Below are 14675 nucleotides of genomic sequence, written 5' to 3'. Positions count from 1 at the left end.
ATTACAGCTATTTTGAAACCGTAAACAAGCATATAGATGGAGGTGATCCAGTTGATATTAGTGTATTTCAAATGGAGGGATGCAGAAGGTGGATCCACCCAACCATCAATATTAGGACATGTGCTTTTAAACTTATTCACAAACTATCTAGAGTTAAGAGTTAGGAGTGAGCAGTGAAGTGGCCAAGATTGCAGTAGATAACAGATTATTCAGGGTTCTTAAAGCAGAAAGAGATTGCAAAGAGCTCCAAAGGACCTTTCCAAACTGGCGGCTCATCCACACTTCACTTGTCCCGCACCTAGAAAGCACGGATCCTGCCACTTTCCCTGGGAAAACCCACTCTTTAATGCTGAATGTTTGCTCTGATTCAGTGGTAAAAAGCAGGTTTTCCTGGGGGGAAGCAGCAGGACAAGCTGAGGTGTAGACGTACCCAGAGTGAATGGGCAGCACAATGGTAAATGTAATTCAGTGGAAGCAAGTGTTAAGCGACACATGGTGGGCAAAACAAATCTTAATTTTACATATACGCTCATGGGGTCTGAACTGGTGGTGGCTGACCAGGAATGAAACCTTGGGGTTATAGTAGCTATCTTGATGAATACATCAATCCAGAGTGTGGCAGCTGCGAAAAATGTGAATTCCATTGTAGGGATCATTAGGAAAGGAAGAGTAACAAATTTATAACTGTAAGGTGGGTGGGAGGTCACCCCTAAGCAGCAGCCCCCCAAAACTGGAAGGAGCTCATCTTTTCCACAGGGATAAAATACTATGAAATACCTTCCAGAACCTTGGAACAGGAAAGAACTTAACAAGGAGCTTCAGAAACTCATAAGGTTGGCATTTTGTTCTGTCGCTGAAATTTTAATATCGTTCTAATCATCCGAATGAGCCCCTTGGAAACAATACCAAACAGAACTAGGTCAGGAAATACCACAAAATCCCTCAATTCATTGGGAAAGTTAAGACTCTTAAAATTAGGTTTTTAACTCAGAAAGTTTGTTTTAAAAATCTAGCAGAACATTTTATAACTTCAAGAGAAGCTGGGAATGTGATGTTTAATGTCAAGGTCAACAATACTGCCCCTATTCTATAACCATCTGATTTGTGATCTAGCCTGATGATCTCTAAGATACAAATGGTTCTGTTTTTGCTCTTAGCCTGGGCTTCACCCGCCTGTTATCCAACTGAGATAAGCTTCAACTAGAAGTAAATCTCTCTCTCCTACCCTCCCTCTTTCCTTCTGAGAGCTCTTTCACCCAAAGTATTCAGTCCTTAAGACATTTTGTGCTTGGAAAATTAAGATCAGGGGTCAGCAAACTTTTTCAGCAGGGGGCTGGTCCACTGTCTCTCAGACCTTGTGGGGGGGGGCAGAGTATATATATATTTTTGGGGGGGTGAACAAATTCCTATGCCCCACAAATAACCCAGAGATGCATTTTAAATAAAAGGACACATTCTACTAGTGTAAAAACACGCTGATTCCCGGACCGTCCACAGGCTGGATTTAGAAGGCAATTGGGCCATATCTGGCCCCCGGGCCTTAGTTTGCCTACCCATGCTTAAGACAGTAGTTAAAAACTGGAATGTCTTTTTTTAAAGCTTACCTAGCTTACTATGACTTTTGTGTGGCAGGGACTTTGGATTGTATCCAACACTACATGCGCTCAGTTCCATTTGTACAACAGGATTTCTCCCTTCTCTTCCAAAGCACCCTCAACAACAAAATAATAATAATAATAATAATAATAATAATAATAATAATAATAATAATAATATTGTACCCCGCCCATTGGCTGGCTCTCCCCAGCCACTCTGGGTGGCTTCCAACAAATTTTAACAAATTACGGTATGATTATGTGCTTCTGCAGCCTTAAGGTCTTACTACTGCAACATGCAGCAGGGGGACCTCTATGGGGAAGTTATATTTGATCTGCAATGCTGATAACTTTACTTTTTTTTTTTAAACAGAGTTTATTAGCGTTTTCATAATATAACACAAACCCAAACCCACACCTACAAATACAAAAACAAATACAAATACACATAATGCCAGGATTCTTCTTCTTGTTTGTATACCTTACATTAAAAAAAAAAATTCTAGTTCTGAATCTTGACTTTTGACTTCCCCCGCCTTTTCACCTTCGGTTTTAAATCGATATACTACTTTCTTAACATCTTTTCTCTATAAAAAAAACTTTAACTTTAATTAAAGATAACACAATTATCTTGATCTTTCTATTATAACAAAAATCTTAACCAAATATTCTTATAAAGACTAAACTTATTTCTTCTATCCTTTATCATGCTGCTTTTAACTTAAAATTCAATATCTCCCTACTTGTTTAAAATAAACTTATAATTAACAGACTTCACTCTCCGATTTCAGATACCATGACAGACCATTTGGAATATACATTTAATACTTCAACCCACTCCCCCTCTGTCCATTGTCTTTCTCTGTCTTTCACCAGAACCGGATCTCCAATTCTCTTCTTCTAAATGTCCACAGATCCAGGCAGCATTCACAACAGACCTTGCATCAGGCTTCAGGGTGTCCATCACTTCTTTTTTGGGCTCCTCCGTTTCTTTGTACCATACTTCTTCTTCTTGTAGAAATCTTAATTCCATGTCCCTTGCCCCCGAGCTCCCACCTCGGGGTCTGGATATTATAAATTTTCCCGTTCCGGGGCTGCCACCCCCAGAAATCGGTTCCTTTTCCCGAAGTTGCCCAGCCATTTCAAACCATCCTTCAAGCACCCCTCCCAGCTCTTTGCCAAGGTTCGATTCCATTGTATAAAACTTTTGAAAAGCCTCCTCTGTGGAAGTTAAGTCCATTTTCTTTAAAATCCCACACAAGACTTGTAATTTCCGATCAAGCAGTTCCAGCTTCAAGACAGTGAGCATTTCCTCATCTTTTAAACCAGAGTTCACAACAAGTGCGAGCACAAAGTCCAGCATTTTGAAAGGGAGGGTGGGTATCAAATTTCAGCTCCTGTCTCTTCCTTCCTTTGTTTCAATTTTTTCCCACGACAGTCCAAATCGTCGCCATTTTTCCGAAGCCGGAGTGTAAAGACCAAAACTTCAAATGGAGATATTTTTCCCCAATTAATCCCCAAAGGGAAATCTCAGCAGTCTCAGTTTTCAAATTCCAGATACTTTCTATCGATTATTGTAGCAGCAGTCACTTAAACTGGTTAGTTTCTTTCATCTCCCGAAGGGAAGGGAGGCGGGCTGCCTTTCCTCTTTCCCCCAGATCGTTCCAAGATTAAAAAAAAAAAGTCAGTCAAGTACTCACAACCACTGGGTTCTTATCAGCTCGTTAAAGACAGGTAGAACTTAGACGCTCATCACAGGCTTTGTCGCCGCATTTACATCCCGGTTGGGGCATGTCCCCTATAGCCCGGCTCCGTCGTCCCTTCACCCCCACTCCCCCTTTACAGGGGGAGCGGGGGAAGGGTTCGGAGCCACAACGGGCACAGCCGGGGAGCCCAGGGTGCGGGACGCTCTTCCCGCACCCCAACCGGAGCCCCGCTTTGCGGTGGCGGGGCTCCTAACCCCCGGGATGGACTGGGCGCTTCGCAGCCGAAGCAGCCCACGACCACCCGCAATGGCGTCGCCGCCGGAAGTCGCTGATAACTTTACATCTGTTGCAGTCACAAAGGGAGTTTCTGCTTTGCATGTTTCTAGTTTGTCCTTTCTGGTCTCCTGTAGAGTCTTGCAGACTCTGTATAGAACATGGCAGTTAAGGTTGTTGAGAGAGACTCACAGTCTTCCAACATTCAATGTATTACAACATCTGAGCCACTTGAATCAGAAGTGCAGGTCACCTGCGTTTCTGCTGGTGCTGCTTTTGTTTCTTCTCTGCTATCAATCAGAAAGGAAGATTGAGATCCTAAATGGTAAAATCTTCCCTTCCTCCTGTTACCAAGTCAGGTAAATCAGGATTTTGCTTTTATTTTATTCATCAGAGCAATGCTGTTCTGTAAACAGATATTAAGTCTTCGTTTAGTAATTGCTTTATATTGCGCTTAAGAAATATAGGATCATGAGCCACTGTGGCCAGTGCCACTCAGAATGGCTTGGGCAACCCAGTCAAATGGATGGGGTATAACTAAAAAACAACAACAATGTAGATTTAGACCCGAGTTCAAATCCCTATTTAGCAATGAAGTTCACTGAGGGACCTGAGGTAAGTCACTTTTTCTCTGCTTAATCTGTCTCTTTCAGCTGTTGCAGGAATAAAAAAGTGGCAACCACATGCATGCTACATTGATATCCTTGGCAGAAGAGCAGGATGCAAAGGTGACAAATCCTTTTCCGACCCTTTAGGAAGGAGGGGGAGTTGCATTCATCACGAGCCCAGCACGTGCGCAGGGGATGGTGGCATCCCCTGCGCCCACTGGCTGAGCCCTGGGCGCGGTTCCCAGCCGGCTGACCAACCGGCTCAGCTGATGGGAGTGGCCGGCCGCATTTAAGCCGGAGCGCGGCCAGGGCTCAGCCTACTCCTTCCTGCTCCCCTCAGCGCGAATGAAACAGGTAGCTCCTCTGATTCAGACAGTGACGTGCCCTTGGATAGTTACTGGGGTGAAGGGGAAGAGCTGGTAGGCCTTCCACTGTGGGCACATGAGAGGAGGGCTAATTCACACCGAAAGTCTTTCGGTGGCACTCTAGAATGGAGGAATGGGGCATTGGTACCGGACGTTAAGACGTCCACATACGTCTCTACGGATGTGATTTTAGGAAATCATTTATCAAAAAAGAAAAGAGCCAAGATTTTGAATGGTGATTATGTAGATATATTTACTCTACTCCCTCCATCCAAAATTACCGGCAAAGGGGAGAAAAGAAAATCCTATGGAAGGCGCAGATACAGGGAGCCCAGGGCTGAGCGTAATTTTGAAAACTGGTTAGATGGGTTCCAGATCTTTATGGGGGTAGTAGTTGCTGCTTATCCAAAAAGGGCTATGCATTTACTGGCCTACATGGCACAAGTAAGAACGGCGCACGCTCTAGCAGGGGAATCTGCAGCGCTAACCTATGACGAGGAGTTCCGCAGAAACGCCTCTTTATTGTCCACCACACGCTGGGATCTGACTGACCAGCGGTTCTGGACCGAGCACGTCGGCCCATACATTAAGAAAAAGCACCCCGATGCCTCCAGGTCAGAAAGGAATGAACACAAGAAAGAGGCCCGACGCCAGGTATGCTGGGAATATAACCGTGGGCTTTGCAAAAGACCATACTGTAAGTTCGCGCATGAGTGTGATAGGTGTTGGGGTGCCCATCCCTCCTCCTCCTGCTTTAAGGGCACACAGTCCTTTCGGGGGGGACGGGGGGGTGCTCAAGGTGGACCAAGGAATGCACAGGGCCCCTCCCATGGATCAGGTCCAAATCGACACTAACAAATCCCTGGGGCTGGCCTATTCTCCAATCAAGTTAGAACCGTTAAGAGCCTTCCTCAAGGAATATCATGATAAGAACGCAGCCTCTTACCTGTGGGAGGGATTCTCCCGGGGTTTCAGAATCCCAGTTTCGCAACCTCCCTCTTCACATGACCCACCCAATCAAAAATCTGTTCGAGATATGCCAGAAATTGCGCGTAAGAAAATTAACAAAGAAATTTTAGCCCAAAGGGTTGCGGGCCCATTCTCGGTACCTCCCATCCCAGACTTGCACATTTCACCACTGGGCATCGTTCCTAAGAAGGCGCCAGGGGAGTTTCGACTAATTCACAACCTTTCACACCCTAAGGGGGCTTCGGTAAATGACGGCATTCCCCAGGAACTTTGCTCGGTGAAGTATGCCTCCTTTGACCACGCTATTCAGTTAATACGTAAATTTGGCAGGGGGGCCCTGATGGCTAAATGCGATATTGAATCAGCCTTCCGGCTGCTCCCAGTTCATCCTCAGGATTTTAAATGGCTGGGCTTTCGGTTTAATGGGGCATACTTCATAGACAAAGCCATGCCAATGGGTTGTTCGGTGGCATGTTCAGCCTTCGAGACATTTAGTACGTTTTTGGATTGGGCCCTTCGTTTTAAAACAGGCCTGGAGGGAGTGACTCATTACCTCGATGACTTTCTTTTCGTGGGTAGTTCCAACAGCTCCGACTGCATTCTCCTCTTAAGAGCTTTTGCAACCCTGGCAGAGGAACTCGGCGTTCCTTTGGCCAAAGAAAAAACAGAAGGGCCAGTCTCTACCATCACTTACCTAGGCATTGAGCTCGACACAATCTCTCAGACATCACGCCTGCCTGAAGAAAAACTAACAGCCCTTAGAGAGCTAATTTTGGAACTTCTTCCCCTGAGGAAGGTCACACTTAGGCAGATTCAGTCCCTCCTAGGTCACCTAAATTTTGCTTGCCGCGTCGTTGCCCCAGGTCGCCCCTTTTGCGCCAGGCTGGCTAGGCTCTCTGCAGGCCTTAGGAAGCCTCACCACAGGGTTAGGCTTAGTAAAGGGGTCAAGGCGGACCTCGAGGTTTGGGTTAGGTTTCTAGATAATTTTAACGGAGTTTCCCTGTGGCAGGATACCCTAAGATTGCAAACAGATCTCCAAGTTCAATCTGATGCGGCTGGCTCCCTGGGTTTCGGTGTTTACTTCAAGGGGAGGTGGTGTGCCCAGCGGTGGCCACCGCATTGGCAGGGGAAACCCATACTGCGCGATTTGACCTTCCTTGAGTTTTTTCCGATCGTTGTTGCAGTACACCTTTGGGCCGAGGAATTCAAAAACCATCGTGTTTGCTTCTGGACAGATAATCAGGCGGTAGTAGGGGTGCTCTCCAGGCGATCTTCGCGGTCACCCAGGGTTTCCTCTCTATTACGTGCTTTTGTCCTCTTATGCTTGCAGTTAAACATTCATTTCACGGCCAGATTTATTCCTGGGCTTAATAACGACATCGCGGATGCCTTATCTCGTTTTCAGACACACCGCTTCCGCTCTCTGGCACCAGAGGCGCGTCAGTTACCGGAGCCTTTCCCGGAGTCCCTTTGGAGCCTTGGGAGCGAGATGTCTTGACGGGAGTATCAGCGTCTGTCGCCCCTTCCACGTTGAGATCATACAAAAAAGCTTGGACTGATTTCTTGGGTTTTCGCGCAGGGGTGTCAGGGGTGGGGCTAGAGTCCCCTCCTAACAAAAAGGAGGTGCTGCAGTACCTATCTCACCTGTGGCGTAAAGGCAGGGCACCTAGGACCCTCAACATCCACTCGGCAGCCATCTCCTTTTTCAGTAAAACAATTCACTCATTCGACCCTTGCGAGGATTTTGTAGTGCGCAAAGCCTTGGAGGGCTGGCGCAGGTTGCAACCCCCGAGTAAGGATGTCAGAAGGCCTATCACCTTCGACATCCTGTCCCAAATTCACAAGCAACTGAGAAAATTATGCTGGTCTAAGTATGAAGCCAGGCTCTTCTCGGCTGCATACTCAATCGCCTTTTTCGGAGCCCTTAGGGTAGGGGAAGTGGTGCCAGAGGCCCAGGGTACTAGAGGCATTGCCCTCGATGACGTAAGGCTGTCAGCATCAGAGGTGCTGCTCTTCATCCGGCAGTCAAAAACTGACCAGCTTGGGAAGGGTGCCTGGATGCGCCTTCCAGCAACAGGACATGCTGGTCCCTGTCCGGTAAAAGATGCTAGGCGATTCCTGCGTATGAGGCCAGCAGCTCCTGGCCCCCTTTTCATACATCAGGATGGCTCCCTCCTTACACGTGATCAGTTTACACGGGTAATGAGAAAAGCGGTCACTGCCTGTGGCCTCCCCCCTGACAAATTTGCAGCGCATTCCTTTAGAATCGGAGCAGCAACAACAGCCATGCATTGGGGTCTGTCTGTGAAAAAAATTAAAGACCTAGGCCGGTGGAAGTCCAAAGCTTACAAGGGGTATTTGCGCAACTCTTGGTAATGCGAGGCCAGATTCCTTACCACCCTCTCTCTTACTCCTTTTCAGGCACCAGAACAGTTCATGTATGGATGGTGGGCCATAGTATCGTTCACTGGGCCCGGGAGCGTGCGTCCCAGCGCGGATGGGGTCGTAACTTGGGCTTGCCGCCAGGTGTCAAAATTTCTTGGATCACAAGAAGAGGGATGCGCTGGGATGAGTTTCTCCCGGCAGTAAAATCCAGAGCCGCCTCGCAAGGTCCTCCTGATGCCATGGTGATACAGCTCGGCGAAAATGACCTCGCCTATCGAAAGGGCGTCGACTTGCAATGGAAAATATTTGAGGACTTTAACGAACTTGCAACTTCTTTTCCAACTATGACATTGCTTTGGTCTACGCTATTGGAAAGGCGCACGTGGCGCGATTGTGTTTGCCCCATTGCAGTCAACAGAGCCAGGAAGTTGTTGGATAAGGCGGTGGCACGCCGGGTGGTGGCCCTTGGGGGTCTGGTCATCCCCCACCCGGCAATAAAATTCAGCGAGGCGGCTCTCTATCGGAACGATGGCGTTCATCTTTCGGATGAAGGAAATGATGCTTGGCTGGCGGATATCGTGTTAGCTATCAGGTATTGGTTGCGGATCTGAGGGTATTGGCGGCGAGCCCCTTCGTGGCTCGATTGGCGGTTAGGCATTGGATTATCCCAGTTAGGATCTCGGTGGGGGGGGGAGGTTCGGCCATCACCTCCCCCCAAGGCTCTGAAGGGTACGTCAGAAAATGAGTCCGGGGGGCGTGTCCCTGTCCGAAGCCGCGGTGGGTGAGGGCCAAAGGCACGCCCCAATCCGGTGATCACTGGGTGAGGCCCCTAGCTGATGTGCAGCAGCAGGGTCCCTCACCTATCGGTGGTTAACCCTTCCAGGACTGCCAGCACAACGTGCTGGAGTCGGATATTTGTTAGTTAGTTCCAATGCCTAAAGCCAATACCGCTCAAATTCGTAACCAATAAAGTTGTGGCCTTTTATGCCCATTAACCTTATTTCTGGTGTCCTGTGTCGTCATTTCACCACGGGAGGGATCGGGTATTGATATGCAAATCCTTTTCCGACCCTTTAGGAAGGAGGGGGAGTTGCATTCATCACGAGCCCAGCACGTGCGCAGGGGATGGTGGCATCCCCTGCGCCCACTGGCTGAGCCCTGGGCGCGGTTCCCAGCCGGCTGACCAACCGGCTCAGCTGATGGGAGTGGCCGGCCGCATTTAAGCCGGAGCGCGGCCAGGGCTCAGCCTACTCCTTCCTGCTCCCCTCAGCGCGATTTCCCACCCTCCCACCCTCTAGGCACTCTCTAGGCAGCGCCCCCTAGCGCCCCGTTAGGCAGGTTCGCTATGACCTTGCTATGGACCTCGGTTGGTCGCCGTCAAGGGGCCTGGTAGGAATTTTCCCACTTGGCAAATTGGCTTCCGCCTGGTGGTTTTTCGCCTACCTCGTAGCAACTCGTCACAACTTTGGTTTGGCGGTTAGGCATTGGATTATCCCAGTTAGGATCTCGGTGGGGGGGGGAGGTTCGGCCATCACCTCCCCCCAAGGCTCTGAAGGGTACGTCAGAAAATGAGTCCGGGGGGCGTGTCCCTGTCCGAAGCCGCGGTGGGTGAGGGCCAAAGGCACGCCCCAATCCGGTGATCACTGGGTGAGGCCCCTAGCTGATGTGCAGCAGCAGGGTCCCTCACCTATCGGTGGTTAACCCTTCCAGGACTGCCAGCACAACGTGCTGGAGTCGGATATTTGTTAGTTAGTTCCAATGCCTAAAGCCAATACCGCTCAAATTCGTAACCAATAAAGTTGTGGCCTTTTATGCCCATTAACCTTATTTCTGGTGTCCTGTGTCGTCATTTCACCACGGGAGGGATCGGGTATTGATATGCAATATATAAGGAAGAAGTTGTGCCTTCATGGATCTACAGGTTTCTTACTGTCAGCCACCCCTTGAGATAAGCACAGAGCAAAAAAGTGGTCTCACTGCATTTTGATACACCGAGTTACCAAATCCTGAAAATCTCTCCCTCCCTCCCTCCCTCCCTCCCTCCCTCTCTCCACGCATTCCCTTTATTTAATAAACGAAATCTCATCAACTTATCCTTCTTCTATTATCACTGCTGACATCAATCTGATAATATTGGCTTGGCGTGGAATCATGCTATTATATGTCCTCCTGATATTTAATTTAAGAGAAACGTCTGCAGTGGGGTGAATATGTGAAGCAAGCTTTTTATTACTGGCAGCAGTAAGGACGGTGGGAGTGAATTAGACATTCATCTTAGTCAGGGCCAATGTAGTTGCTCAGAAGAGGTTCTCTCTTTTTTTTTTAACCCTCTCCTGAATGCTTTGTGGGGACAGGTAACGGCAAGTCTAGCAAAGGACTGCAATCATTTTTCTCAGAAGATTCGTCTCGCTGCATAGATTTAAAATGCGGGGAGGTAGCACAAAGCACCTTGGAAGTTAAAGCAAGAATCTTCACAATCAATTCCCAACTACTGCATATTTGGAAGTGCTAGTCAGATGGTTCTATCAATCAAGAACATGTCACTTCATCCCAACATACACAGAGGCAGCCTGTATTTGCAATTTCTGGCTAAAACTAATTTGTGGCAACCACGTTTTACAAGAAGAGGAGCCAAGATGCAGCCACAAGACAGAGCAACAGTTGCTTGCCAGAAATTCTGCCAATTGTGCTTGGCAGGCTGCCTGCTATGGAAAAGAAATCTTGGATTTGGGCATAGGAGACAGGGTGGGGAGGGGGAAGAGAGAAGTGCCAGCTCCATCAGGGATAAAAGCCCAAGGGTGTACAGCACAAAGGAGGGCTACACTGAAAGAACACTTAGCAAGGTTGTTTTTGTTTTTTAGATGCGTAAAGGACAGCCTACAGAAGTGCTGTTAATTGTGGCTGAAGGATGCAGCGTTTTGGCACATCTCCAAGGAAAGGAACTCCTGTGATGAGCACAAGCCATGGGGTGGCAAACATTATGGGTGGGATTGCTCATCACTAGGAGGTTATGCTCTGTGGTAGCTCTGCGGTATGCAAAAGGGAGTCTTACACAGGCAGAGATTTAATAATGCCTTAGTGCATGCCCTTGTTGTACATACTCTTGCCACACAGTCAGAGCTCTCCCTTCTGCAGACTGCACTGACTGTATACCTGGTAAATGGAGCCCAATCTCCATTGACCTGAATACCATAACTTGCACTTGTAAGAAGAGAGGCTGGAAACTTGGTTTTCATATGTAGTGTCACATACTTTTTTCTACTTGCAGCATAACTAATCATAAACTAGAACTGCATTTGCTGCAGTTAAGCAGGGCTCTGAAAGGAAAACATTGTGCCCTAATACCTTATGGCATTAATGCGAGATGAGCACCGCAACCCCAGAGTCGGACACGACTGGAACTAATGGTCAGGGGTCCCTTTACCTTTAATACCTCATGGCAAAAGCACCCACGTCTCTCAGTCTTTCAGCACAGCAGGAAATACAGCAAGTGTTGTTCATACATACGGGTGAGGAGAGAAGTAAAAGGTAAAGGAAGGTACCCCTGACCGTTAGGTCCAGTTGAGGACAACTCTGGGGTTGTGTGCTCATCTCGCTCTAAAGGCCAAGGGAGCCGGTGTTTGTCTGCAGACAGCTTCCGGGTCACGTGGCCAGCATGACTTGCTGCTTCTGGCAAACCACAGCAGCGCACGGAAACGCCGTTTACCTTCCTGCCGGAGCGGTACCTATTTATCTACTTGAACTTGACGTGCTTTTGAACTGCTAGGTGGGCAGGAGCTGGGACTGAACAACATGAGCTCACCCCCATTGCGGGGATTTGAACTGCTGACCTTCCAATCGCCAAGCCCTAGGCTCTGTGCTTTAGACCACAGAGCCACCTGCGTCCCTTGAGGAGAGAAGTAGCCAGTTACAAATGATCAATAAATCAGTGACTGTTTTCTGAACTGTTTCCAAAGCCAATATTTTTCAAAGGCATTTTTGTTGTTCAGAAAAGATGTCAGAAGTTCTGTATGAATTTGGAAATATGTAGGTGCCAGCTCTAGAATGTAGGTCTAGATGTCCCTTGGGAGACACTGGACTTTGAAACTGGACAAGGGCTTCACAGTGTTCTTCAAGTAAAGCAAAATAATCAACTGAGGGACCTAAAAGTTAATGGATTTTCAGGGGCCCAGTCATTCAATTCCTTGATTCTGTACTAAGATATAAACACTCAGAGTGAAGGACAACTAAGGACATCATATGCAGAAACAAGGAAACCCCATGAACAAATTATGTATTGGTAAACAAATTATGTATTAAGTAATGAGATCGTGCACAAGATAGGGGTGATGCCTTTTGGAAGTTTGTGAGAACCATCAACTGATAAAAGTCTCCTTCACCATTTGAGTGCATTTAGATGGACGCTTTCTCGTATTTCCAACTAGGCAATGTTGGCAAAGGGGGCAGCCTTCTTTCTATCCCCATCCCTTTGTTCAATCACTGGTCTCCTGCCAGTCCATAATGTTTCTTACACAATACCTTTTTGAGGTAGGAAAAAAAAGTGTCAGCTGTCAATGCATGACAAATGCCTATGACTCTAGTTTGTCATTTGGTGAAACTAGTGTGATTATTGGTCAAATTCTGCCACACACACATGACAAAATAGACATATGCATTTGTTGTATACTATGAGTGAAGCTGGCAAACTGTTTCCCAGCACATGACAGAAGTGTTTTCAGTGTGATGTTGCCTTAAGTGGTAAAAAAAATGAGGGGGCTTTCTAGGGCTGAGTCTAATACTGAAATCAGGTTGCAGGTGAAGCCCTATAAACAAGGCTCATAAAACATTTAGCAGGATGCAAGACAAGATACAAGACAATCCAAACTGTTTCCATGAACTGCTAATCATTGGCAATTCTGACAGCAAAACATTGAATGCTCTATGCTAGTGTTTCTCAACTCAGGTCCCCACATGTTATTAAGCCACAACTCCCATCATTCCTGACCATTGGCTAAGCTAACTTACATGGTGGGCTTGTAGTCCAAAAACATCTGGGGACCCAAGGTTGAAGAACATTGCATAGTGTATAGCATCTCAGAGACATTTTGATGTTCCATGGTAGAGATAACTGTGCAGGTAAACTCTGTTTAGAAATGTGCTCTTTTCATATCTTCCCAAGAGACTGTATCACCTGGAAGCTAAGTGTAAATGGGGAAGTAAAAAATTCAGCAGCTGTTGCAAAAAGAAAGCCTCAAAGAGAAACTTGATTCACATCTCTTCTTGATTCAGCACTAATTTAATGTAGAGACTGCAATGGACCTTGTCATAATACTTGGCAAAGGCTATAGAGCAGCCAAACCTTTTGTTCCTCATTATGCAAAGTTAAAGATAGAAGTGTGTCAGCACCCTTCTTCCCGAGAGTCTCCCAACTGGGCAAAAAGAGTCCATTAGCAATCACTGTTGGTATAAAAGCAAAGCTGAATGCTACAAGGAAGTCTTTATTTTCATTTTTACACAGAATTAAAATTCCTATCTGTAGACATTCACGCAGCAGTTCAAAACTGGCAGGGTTCCTACATTCTTATATTCTTAAGAGGAAAAGAAAACTGAAGCTTATTTATTTCTATGCCACAAGAGCATTAACAGAATCTCTCTATAGGTCTACAAGCATCACATATTATTTAAGCCAAAAACACCAAGTTCCCAAGGTTGACTAGCAAAGATGAGAGACCTAAAGTTAGCAACAATATGGACTCAAACTACATTGGAAGTCAAATAGGAATGAGTCAGAAACTTGTTGTTTGAGAGAACAGTCTGAATCACAGAAGGAAGTTGGCTAAAATCCCACAAAGCAGAGAAGAAAAACAATATAGCAAGCAAGGAGACAAATGGCAGAGACATCCTGAAGACTAACTGTTTGGTTGAGGCTTAAGCTTTCATTGCCAATAGCCTACTTTGGCACTTGTGTCTGGGAAGGCACACATGACAGAGGCTGCGGTACACTGGATGATGCATCAAGTTAACAAGCCACAAACTAAAGGGAACACCACCACATCTTTTGGGCAGAGTACAAAATAGGAACATGATGCACATGTTTGTTAGAAGGAATGGAGTGAGCAGTCACATCAGTGCTATTTTTTTCTAGAAAAAGAGATGCTCACCATGTTCTCTTATAATGGCAATGGCGCCCACCTGAGAGGTGGCAGAACTGCGTTCCAGTGAGTTCCGGCTGAACAAAAAGAAGTGTGCATGCACACGAAAGCTCATACCAAGAACAAACTTAGTTGGTCTCTAAGGTGCTACTGGAAGGATTTTTTTATATATTTTATTTTGTTTTGAAAAAGCCCTGCAGTCACTGTGGATGAAACTGAACATTAGTCCTATAAATGCCATTGGCAAAGCATAGACCACCTCCTCACCTCAGAAAGATACATTAAACCATTCAAAATGCATACTTAAGGGTCGGTGCCCTCTTCACTGCATGGTTTTCGGGTGTATCTCCAGAAGAGGGATGGCCACTGGGATATACATGCAACACCATGTTAATGGTCTGCATCTGTAGGTGATGCACACTTCAATGTGGATCCTGTTTAAGCGGTGCTTCCTGATCTGGTAAATAAAAGTTATATAGAAGCTTGCTTCTGTTAAATGAACTAGCCCTTAGCTGAACTAGCATGCTTGTATTGTTGCACTGTGCTGGTAGTTTCATTTCCTACCAGCATAGCACGACAAAACAAGAGCATCTGCTGTGCTGCCTTAGAAGGGGACCTATGTATCTGTGGGCAACTTACACCC

The 14675-nt window shown here is 46.6% G+C and overlaps 1 protein-coding gene across 4 annotated transcripts in view; it reads right to left on the bottom strand.

Annotated features, from left to right (window-relative positions):
- The window catches only part of CHCHD6 (coiled-coil-helix-coiled-coil-helix domain containing 6), a 200780-nt gene that overhangs the window by 68120 nt on the left and 117985 nt on the right, over nt 1-14675 (bottom strand). The gene's annotated exons all lie outside the window — the stretch shown is intronic.

The sequence above is a fragment of the Lacerta agilis genome, chromosome 2 (assembly GCF_009819535.1).
Source record: "Lacerta agilis isolate rLacAgi1 chromosome 2, rLacAgi1.pri, whole genome shotgun sequence".
NCBI classification, from domain to species: domain Eukaryota; kingdom Metazoa; phylum Chordata; class Lepidosauria; order Squamata; family Lacertidae; genus Lacerta; species Lacerta agilis.
Note: the sequence above shows the minus strand (reverse complement) of the source record. Positions and strands in the feature narration are given on the sequence as shown.